Raw genomic sequence first — 11,433 nt, 5'->3', positions numbered from 1 at the left:
CAATCTCAAAAACAAAATAGCAGGATGCATGCTAGTGTTAGGAAGAATGTCCTAAATCTCCTTGTAATCTCGTAGTTTGTAAACTCTGTATAAACATATTATTAATAAAATAAATGTTATTTTATAAGCATATACTCAATCCAATAAACTAAGATCTGAGATTATTTTATGTAATTTAAACAAGTATGTAGAGACATACAGGTGGATCTTGTTTAAATGATAACTTTAATGGTCTGTAGTACATGGATAAGATTGGGTACCTTATCCTGGTAACACTACGGATACGACCCACTTTGTAGCTGTTACAAGTATTGTAAAGTGTTACAAGTGATCTGATCTTGATTAATCGAGTGAAGACATGCGAGCGAGGGTATCCTATACAAAGAGTTTGTATAAGATCGGACCACACAATGATTAGTCTCTGTTATTAACTCTTTATATAACATCGTTAATAACAGAGACTCACATTTCACTAGGATGACCATAGATGACATGACCTGAATCTTGAGTGAGTTGTGAACTCCTGCTCATGAAGGTGGTCCTTTGATCTGTATGGGTGAGAGGGGCCAGATTGCCAACTCAACATGCCTATAGGAATTAGACAAAATGGAATTCATTCCTTTTCCAAAGCAAGGGTAAGTAGATATATTACTCCCTTAAGAGCTGATTCCGGGACTTGAACATAGTGGCCACATATTCTCTTTAGAAAAGAAGACTTAGTCAAGTAGGACAATGACTTATGTTCATTAGAAGGATCAGTGGTACTTAAGAAGTTAGATGTAACTACTAGGGCATAACGGTTATTGGCCGAGATGTACTTACGAGCGATCTATGAAGGGTTGTCGCACTCTTGATTGGTTAAGATGGACACATAATATATCTGTAGTAAGGGGAGTTTAGCTGTCGATCTTTAATGGAGTGCCTAGCAGTTAACGGATGGTAGATCTAGTGACTAAAGAGTTTAGTCAGTTATTCACGTACCGTTGGAGCTTCGAGCTACATATCCATAAGGTCTTCTTAGTAGCTTAATGGATTCAAGTTGAGGACCAGCTCTTGGTGTTGATTTAAAATGTTCAAATTAACAAGAGGTATTTCGATTATATATGATCTGATCGGTATGGTATATGAGATACATCTAGTGGAAGATTAATGTAAATGAGATTTACATTAAGGACCATGAAATAGAAAAAAAGCCATGATTTATATGTTTCATAAGATGAAATATTAAAACTATAGGTTATAAATATCGTATGGTAAGTTGGTTATCATTTATATTTATAATAATATTAATTCTTGGATAATTATCTCTTTTTCTCTAATAACCAATTGAGTTGGAGGTTATTGGTGGTTTCATGGTAACCGTGAGATAAAAAAAATGTTTTCCTAATTTTAGTTAATGTTGAATTGAGATTTTCGATCTCAGAAAGTTCTCACGAAAAGGTTGTCAAGTAAATAAGATTTACTAAACAACAACTTGGAGAGACTAGACGATCATGGAGAGTTTCTAGACGATAGACTCTTAGCTGGTCGATGAGCTAAACGATCACATAGCTTTAGCTAGACGATCACATAGCTTTTGTTAAACGATTGGGCATTGTCCTATACGATAGGCTTTGACATCTCCCACTTGCTCAATCATTTACACGATTGTTCTCCTCCGATCTCATTCTCTAACCAAATCCATACAGAGCCCACACTCTGGATTCTCACATCGAGAATACCAAGGTAATATTTTTGGTGGTGTCATACTCAATTCAACACTGTCGAGGTTCTGTGGAGGCCGTTCGTGGTCTTCAGGGTGTTCGTGATCTTGGAGACCATTCTGTTCGAGTTTGCGGTGATTGTGCAGTGTTGCGGTTATGCTGTACGAGTGTTCGAGTGTTATAGTGTTGCTGATTATTCGAGCGTTTATGATCAAGGATCTTGAAGATGAGTCTTCAAAGGTATGTGAATTCTTCCCTTGATCGTGTAATAAAGCATTCTGTAATTTCTATTTTGCGCATAGTCTGTTGTTTTCGTTTGTGACTGTAATTGTGTTTGTTCATATATGATTGAAATTTGGAAAGATCCTTCCGCTGTTCATGGAAATCTTCATATATGATTTTCTTCAAACGGATGGTGGATAATGAAATTAAAGAGTTTAATTAATATTCACATACCGTTGGAGCTTCAAGCTATAGGTCTATAAGGACCCCTTGGTAGCTCAAAAAGATTATGTTGAGAATCAGTTTTTAGGTTAATTTGAATTATTCAAATTAATAAGAGAGAATTTAATTATATATGATATAATTAAATTAATTCAATTATATATGATATAATTGATACATTAATTAGAGGAATAAATATTTGAATGATATTCAAATATTTATATTAAATGTCATAAATGTCATTTACATTAATTTAGTTTTTAGGTTAATTTAATATAAATATGATTTATATTAAATGTCATAAAATAGAGAAAAAGAACTATAGTTCATATTGTATGTGATGCAATATTAAAACTATACGATAGGCTCTTTTTGTCTATGCGATAGGAAGACTAATCTATGCGATAGTCTATGCGACATGAAGTTTTTGCTATGCAATAGCCTAAATGATCGAGAAGCTTGCTATGAGATAGTGCTTTTTCTTCGATCATCTTCCTTCTCCAAACTCCTCTTAACCAAAATAATCAGAGCCCACCACTCCTGGGTTCTCAGTCCGAGCATACCAAGAAATCTGATTGGTAGTATTCTCTTCACATTTGGTTCGTGATTTACTTGAAAAAGATGTTCAAGATCTTATTGCTGTTTGTTCGAGTAGTTCGTGACCATTCGAGGGTTACGAGAAGAAGTGTTCTTCAAAGGTGATTTCCTTTGAACTATGTATTTTATTTGTAAAGCATGCTGTAATTTACTTAGTTTGCATAATCTATTTGTTTTACTGTAAATTTATGTTTCAATCGAAATGGAATTTGGACGATCCGTTTCCGCTCAAGGATCTCCTCATGTCGAGATTTCCTTCAGGTAGATGGCTCTCGTTTCTACAAAAGTTTGACTTTGTTATCCACCACCAAGCTGGTAAAGATAACAAAGCAATAGATGCATTAAGTAGAAAGGGAGAACTATTAACTATCCTAGCTGGTGAGATTACTGCCTTTCATCATATCCCTGATTTATATCCAACTGACCCTGACTTTCAAGAGATTTGGTACAAATGCGCTAATAATATTAACTCCAGTGACTTCCACATTTGATAATTTTCTATTAAAAAATGACCGCTTATATATCCCTAGTACTTTACTTCGGGAATCTCTAATAAAAGATCTCTATTCTAGAGACCTAGCTGATCACTTTGGTATTTCTAAAACGATTGACCTTCTTTCAACTTGATCCTTTTGGCCCCAATTAAAATGTGATGTACAAAACTTTGTTAAAAGATGTTTCGTTTGCCAAATTGCCAAAAGAACATCTACTAATGTCGGTCTCTACACACCTTTACCCACTCCAACTTCTATATAGGAGGATTTGTCTATAGACTTTGTCTATGGACTTTGTCCTTGGACTACCAAAAACTCAAAGGGGAAATGATTTGGTAATGGTAGTTGTACACAGGTTCAGTAAAATGAGTCACTTTATACCGTGTACAAAATCTCATGATGTTGTATACATAGTAATCTATTTTTCAGAGACATAGTTCGACTTCATGGCATCTCAAAAACTATAGTTTTAAATAGGGATGTAAAGTTTCTTAGTCATTTTTGGAAAACACTTTGGTGAAAGTTCCATACTTCCCTCAAATATATCATTACCAATCACCCTCAAACAGGCAATCAAACTAAGGTTACTAATCGGACTTTGAGCAATTTCATATGCTACCTATATGGAGAACATCCAAAAAAAATGGGATTTAGTACTTCCACAAGCTGAATTTACCTTTAACCTTATAAAGAACAGATCTACAGGGAAGTGTCCATTTGAAATTGTATATACTAAACTTCCCTCTTTAACTATTGATCTCACTCAACTTCCTTCTTCTATTGATCTTAACAGTGATGCTAAAGAGATGGCTGACAAGATTGTCCAACTCCATCAAGAACTACAAGCAAACATTGAGAAAGCAAACACTTCAAATAAAAACGTGTTGAGTTTTATGTCCTAAAGCTCGTGGTTTGTAAACAATGGAAATTATTCTGAAAATTCCATAAGGTGTTATTAAATAGATGTTTTTCTTGATAGAAATCCAATAAATCTAAAAGTCCCTTGACTATTGAATGAGTACTCAAACTTTATGTGGAGACATAAAGGTGGATCAGGTTCGAGTAAATAGTCAAAATGATCTATAGTATATGAATAAGGTTGGGTACCTTATTCTCGTAATACTATTGGATGCAGCGCGCTCTGTAGTTGAAACAAGGAGTTGTAAAGTGCAGCAAATGAAGTGATCCTAATTCGTTCATGTTGGGTCATGAGGAGTGGAGGTTTCCTTGTGAAAAAGGGTTTGTACAAGATCGAACCACGAAATCAGTTACTCTTACTTTATAATGTTGTTTACTATTTCAAAGCGATGACCTAGGTAACCTGACCTTAATTCTGAGTTAACTATGAACTCCTGTTTATTTGGATTCATCCTTAGATTTGCATAGGTGAGGGTTGGCTCAACAGCGCCGACTCAATAAACCTCCCATTTTAGGGGTAAGACCGAATAAATAGCTAGGGACATAAGGTACAAGACGAAATTCACTCATACTCGCTTTAGGGATAGTAGAGAGGTTGTTCCCTTAAGTGTTGATTCTGAGTCTTGAACAAGGGGCCCTGCCCTCTCATTGGCCTGAGAAGGACTCAGTTTTGTTGATTGGATCACAAAACAATTGTTCATTAGGGGATCAATGGGGACTTAAGGAACAAGAGGTAATTTCGGGGTAAAATAGAGATTTGACCCAACCGTTATTACGAACAACCTATGAAAGGTTCTTACTAATCATGGTTATATCGAATGAACATAATATATCTACAGTGAGGGGAGTTCAACTACGGGCTTTAGTGGAGTGACCCATTAGTTAACGAATGAGGGTTAGATCGGTCTAATGAGTTTAGCCGATTAATCTCGGATCGTTGGAGCCCATGATCTATAGGTCCACGAGTTCCCTCTATATTAGGCTTAGAAATGGATTAGCTCTAGAGCAGCGTGATAAGTTAATTTGAAATGTTCAAATTATATAAAACAAAATTGGAGAATATATATTTAAATATGATTTAAATATATGAAGAAGGATTTGCGTAAAAACTAATTTAATATTGGATATTAAATTAATTAGAATTATTTAAATTGTTTAAGTAATTATTTATTAATTTTATTAGAAAATTAATTATGAAATTATTTGTAAAATTAATAAAATTTGATTTTAGAAATCAAAATATGATTTTAAAATCAAAATAAAGATTTTGGAAATAGAAAATTACACAAAAAAAGGAAAAATGGGATTTTTCAACTTCATCTTCAAACTAGCTCACAAAGAACCCATTATCTTCAACCTTCAATTACTCCAAGTAGGGTTGGCAATGGGGCTGGGGCAGGGCGAGGGAGGGTCCTCTGTCCAGGCCCCATGGGGGTAATTCCCCCACATCCCTGCCCCTGTCTCTGCATTTGAAGGCTGGGATGGAGGCGGGGATTCCCCTACTAATTTTCTATAGGATCCCTGTGGGGATTCCCCATTTTTTTTTTCTTTAATTTTTTAGTTTGGGCTTGACTTTTGGGCTTAAATTTAGAATTTATATATATTCAATATTGGACTCACAACACTATAAGTCTATAGTATACATTATAAAACATACATATAAATAAGTTATTTTATATATGTAAATATATATTTATAAAATATTAAAAATATAAATATATAAAATCAGGGTCGAGGATTAATCGAGGTCAGGGTCGGGGCGGGAATACCACCCCATCCCTGGACGGGGCCCTAAAAAAATTTCCAGTTTGACTCCAATCCCCGGTCAAACTGGGATTCCCCGCTCCGATTGGAGTGGGGCTCCGCGGGGACCCAACCCCGCGGGGAATTTTGCCAACCCTAACTCCAAGATGAGCTACATCCCATGCAGCAAATCTTTTTGCATGATAGTCTGCAATATATTGAAGAGATTGGAGTGATTTTGGAGGGTGGCAACCGAAAGAATTTTAGTTGAAAATTCATTAGAATAAGGTGTTCTTAATTGGGTTGCTACTGTGAGCATTCTCTAAGTTCCCTTTGATTTCAGCTTATTTTGATTCCCACAACTCAATCTAGAGTACCAAGATAATAGTAGGGAAGATCTTATGGTGGTCTGCACAAAGATTTGGAGTTAACAGCTGAAAATCAAGATTTCAATGGTTCTTCAAAGGTATGTCTTAAAACCCATTAAATTATGATTGAGCATGCTTTCATATTTGCCAAAATTAATCAATTAGAGTGCTTATCGATCCTTGTCGCTTCTGCTGCGTGTTGGTACCTGTCCAACAAAAAGTAGCTGACACACATCGACAACTCCAACAATTTCAAATAGGGGATTTGGTTATGGTTCATCTTCGAAAAAATAGATTATCAGCTGGCACCTATAATAAACTAAAAAATGGAAAGCTCGGTCCTTTCAAAGTCCTTCGAGCGTATGGTTCTAATGCCTATCGTTTGGAATTGCCTCCGGATTTACACATCAATCCAGTGTTCAACGTAGCAGACTTGCTTCCTTATCATGCCCCATTTGACTTTCACTTGGGAACTTAAAACAATAGTGGATATGATGGTTGTGCTAAGGGGGTGTCGACCTAGTTGAGATGCCCGGGTGCACTTACTAATCCTTTAATAATTCTTTTAGATTCTTCACGTTTAGGCAAGACAACTCGAGGAGGAGTTTTTTTGTAAAGGGGGGAGGAATATGATGTATCAGTTATAAGAATGTTTAGTTAGTTAGTTAATTTTTAGGTGCAGTAACTAATAGACCTTAACCAACTACCTTTTAATTACGGGTAGTCTTTGTAAAACAGTTTGTTTTTATCCCATGCCTATAAATAATATGTTGGTTTAGTATTTTGGACATAATAAAATCATTTGAGAGTTTTTTTCTATCTTTTGGTTTTACACCAAATACTTATTATTCTTAGGCTGAAAAGATTATTTTCATTCTTTTTAACTGACTCATTTGATTTTGGTCCTTAGATTTTTAATTTTATCTTAACAACTCCACTTTCTAAACACGTATAATGTAGATACCTACTGAAATTAAGTGAAGCTATTCTTTGAGGTTTGAATTAGCTAGATTTTACATTTTACCTTCAAAGTCTTGAAAGAAATTGGTTTTGATCCATGCCATTAGTTTCCCATAGCTACAATAAATGGAATCTAATTGAGTTTTTATTATATCAATTATAAAGGTGATTTCAATTCTTTCTGTCCTTTTAGTCCTTCTATGTTAGCCTCCTACAAACCCATAATCATTGAGGATTTGCAAGTATCCACCTATATAAAGTGATTGAGTTTATAATGTCTTCTTGGGATTCTCTTGAACTATTTAACATTTATGGATAGTTATTCAAATAAGATTCTCAATATATATATATTTTTCAGTATGAAAAGGTTTTTTATGAGAACTTTAGATAACTTTATTTTTTGAAACAGTGGTGTAAATTAATTTTAGATTTGAATGATTTGAGTCAAATAACAGTATAACAGTACAAAGAGCAGACCATAATATTCTCTAAAAAAAGTAATTTTGTCGGTGAGTGAAGGCCAAAGCAAAGCAAACACGTCTCAACCACTTTTCTTAATTTTGGGGTCTAAGTTCTAAACATCACCAACCTTCCCCATTGCTTTTATTTCTATATTAATTGAATGTACAATATCTATTCAACAGCTGCAGCCCCCCTTCTTTGAAATCAGTACAATCCCATTTCATTAATCCACCAAAAATACATCAAATTATCAACAATTCATCCTCAAAGAAAAAATTGAATAAATAAAAATAGAAAACATCTTTATCCCCACTCCATCTATAATTCAACTCTAAATTTGAATAAATACTCTCCTTAGTTAAGTTTCGATCTTTGTGAATAATTTGGTTTAGTTGGGAATGATTTTGTAGCTAAAAAGATTTTTTTCTTCTTCTTTTGATTGTTAGTTCCTTTAATCATGTTGGGAAGGATATGTGCTTTTTTAAGTTAGGTTTAGACATTTTAAAGTTTAGTCTCTGCCTTTTTTTCATTTATTTAAATTTGTGATAATGTTCGAGCATTTTTATGGTTGAACAATATTTATGGTATTATAAATATTATAATAAAATAGATACCAATTAATACCTATGATTAGTGTTCTAAAAGAGCATGTATAATTTTTCCATCACAACCATGTGTCCAAGTGTCTTATGAATACTCATCCTTAGTGTCTATTTCATTTTACCACCTATTTGCCAAATCGCGTATAAACAGTGACATTTGGTAGATCTTGGTAATTTACAAATTGGTGAGAAAAGTAAAGAAATGATTGGAGAATTTTAGACAATTTTAATTTGTCATATTTTCTATTTACATAATTTTTCTATTCTTATGTTTTATTTATTTTATTATATATTATGTTTTATTTATTTTATTATATATTATTGTTATATTTAATTATTATTATATTTTATTTTTTCTATATATGTATTCCTTTGTGCTCCCCAATTTCACAATAAGTTGTCGGCACTAGCTTCTGTTGTTTCCCTCGTTAAAGGTAGGTCCTAAAAGTATGTCGGTTTTCTCTCTTTATTATAATTAATAAATTAAATGTTGTTTAACATATTTGATATATATTAAATTTCTAATATAGATATAATATTTTATAATAGTGTTACTGTGAAAAATATTATAAAATTAGAATTCGTAGCATTTGATATTAATGATAATAGATATTTGTCATTAGTGCTTGATGCCAAAATACACTTGAATGCCATAAAAATGTGATCATCAGAAAACAATTTTTCTTCCTAAAGTTCATCATAAATAGATGCACTTGAGGCTCGAGGTAAGTAGATAAATTGTTCTCTTAAAAGCTAATTCCGGAGCTTGGACAATATGGTGTCACACCCTCTCCTAGCCCGAAAAGGGATTTGGTCATAATTAGACTATGATTTATTGTACATTGGAGGTATCAGTGATACGTGAGGAGTTAGATGTAACTATAGGTAAGACGATAATTTTCGCCTTGTTGTACTTACGAGCAATTTGTGAAGGGTCATCGGTTATATCCAATGGACACAGAAATATATCTGTAGTGCGAAGAGTACAGCGGTTGATCTTAGTAGAGTCACCGACAGTTAATGGATGTTGGGTAATTTAATTAATTATCCAAGTACTATTGAAGCTTCAATCTATCGGTCCATAAGGTCCACTCTATAACTCAACAGGGATAATTGAGAATTAATTTTGGATTAATTTGAATCGTTTAAATTAATTGAGAGAATTAATTATATATGATATAATCAATTAAATTAACTATATGTGATATAATTAATATAATGTATTCGATACATTATAACATAAAGTTTATTTTGAGATGAATTAAATATTTAAATGTGATTCAAATACTAATTTTATGGATGAGATTCATACAATTAAATTTAGTATAAATGTGATTCATACTAAATACCATGTATCATTAAGAGAAATAAAACTATAGATTATATTGTATTTGATACAATATAATAACTATAGGTTATGTGTTATATTTGATATAACATATATTATGATATATATATTACATAATAAATAAAGTAGTTATTATATAATTATATATTTTTTAATTAATTAAATTATTTTTTAAAAATTTAATAAATGAAGGAGTTATAACTCACTCCCTAGTTTTTCTCTCTGGATAGAACGTGAAAATAGTAGGAAGTTTTGATGAGAGTGTTCATCTTCTTTATAGAAGCCCACAAAGAAGGTCTTTGTGATTTTCACTCCCAACATTTTTCTCTAGAGAAAATCTCCCCTCTCAAATTCTCTCCCTCTTCCCAAAACTCATAGCCCACAACTCCTGGATTCTTATTCCTAAGAGAATATAGAGGTTGACCTCTTGGTGGTTGCCATGTGGTTTTGTTGGAAGCTTTTGGAGATCGAGATCCAGATAAAAGTGTTCGTGACCAGATCGAGGGAATACGTGAAGAATTTTGTCTTCAAGGGTAAGCTTCAATTCTTCTCTACTTACTTTTTCAACATGCTGTGAAATTATAATGCATAAATGTTTTTATTCTGTAAATTTGTGATTTTGTGAAAAATAAAATTGAGACGATACCACTTCCGCTGCGGAACTTCACCGTTCCTTCAATTAGTATCAGAGACAGATTCTTGATCCTAATTTTTTTTATTTTTTCATAATTTCTTTTACAGATTAATGGCAAGTATGTATTTTGTATTATTCATGTGATGAATGGTTGAACTTTCTTTTGCGATTTATGGATGTTTCGGGATTGGTCTGTAGTCTTTATTATTTCAATTTTTACAAATTGATTTGTAAAAGTCCGTTGTTTTGGGCATCAATTATTGCAATAGAGTATGTAATTCATTGTTAGTGTTGTTCGTGAGTTTTTTGGGGACGTATTGGTGAAAACGAGGCCCAAATTAGAGAAGAAATGACGCAAATCACAACTGTATATTGGCTACTATACAGTAGCGTTGCAACGTTGCGAAAGGCAGACGAATTTTTTTTCGTAGTATTGCAAGACTAGGTCACAGCGTTGCAACACTTCGAGACGAAAAACTCTTTTTGGTTGACGCGCGGTTTGATTCGTGGTTCAGCTGGTTAGTGCCCGATTCACTTGGTTTGAGCGGTTCATGGGCAGTTCAGGTACTAGGCAGTCCGATTCGTGTGGTTCAAGACTTGGTTCATCTGTTTTGAACCAGTTTGGCTATTATTTTATATAATAGTTAGTCTTTTGATTAATTAAATTAATATAAATTTTATATTAATTTAATTAATGGTTCAGGAGTCCAATCCCGATTCATGAATTGTTGTTTAAATTATGCATTTGATGTGTGATTTAATTTTATTATATATGTCATATTGTATGCCATATAGTAAAATCTCACCATAGGTTATGCATTATTCATGCATCATTTATATAATAAATGTTATAGTATATAGTTGCATGATTTAATTATAGTATGCTCATGCATCATATTATATGAGTGTTATCATATATGTGTGCATGCATTAAAACATAGTCATGCATAATTTATATTAATTATTTGGATGTATGGATATATGATAGTTTGGATGTATGGATGTATGTATGTTATTAATTATTTCATTACTTTAATATATTAGTGTTATGTATGTTTAGCAATGAAATGGGAACTGCATGATGTATGACACTACTTTAGGTAATTTTATAATTGTTATAATTTTATTAAGTATGTTAATCGTTGCAATGAATGGTTTTA

This window comes from Benincasa hispida, chromosome 3 (assembly GCF_009727055.1).
Source record: "Benincasa hispida cultivar B227 chromosome 3, ASM972705v1, whole genome shotgun sequence".
Taxonomy (NCBI): domain Eukaryota; kingdom Viridiplantae; phylum Streptophyta; class Magnoliopsida; order Cucurbitales; family Cucurbitaceae; genus Benincasa; species Benincasa hispida.
The sequence above is the reverse complement of the archived record's forward strand: the minus strand, read 5'-3'. Positions refer to the sequence as shown.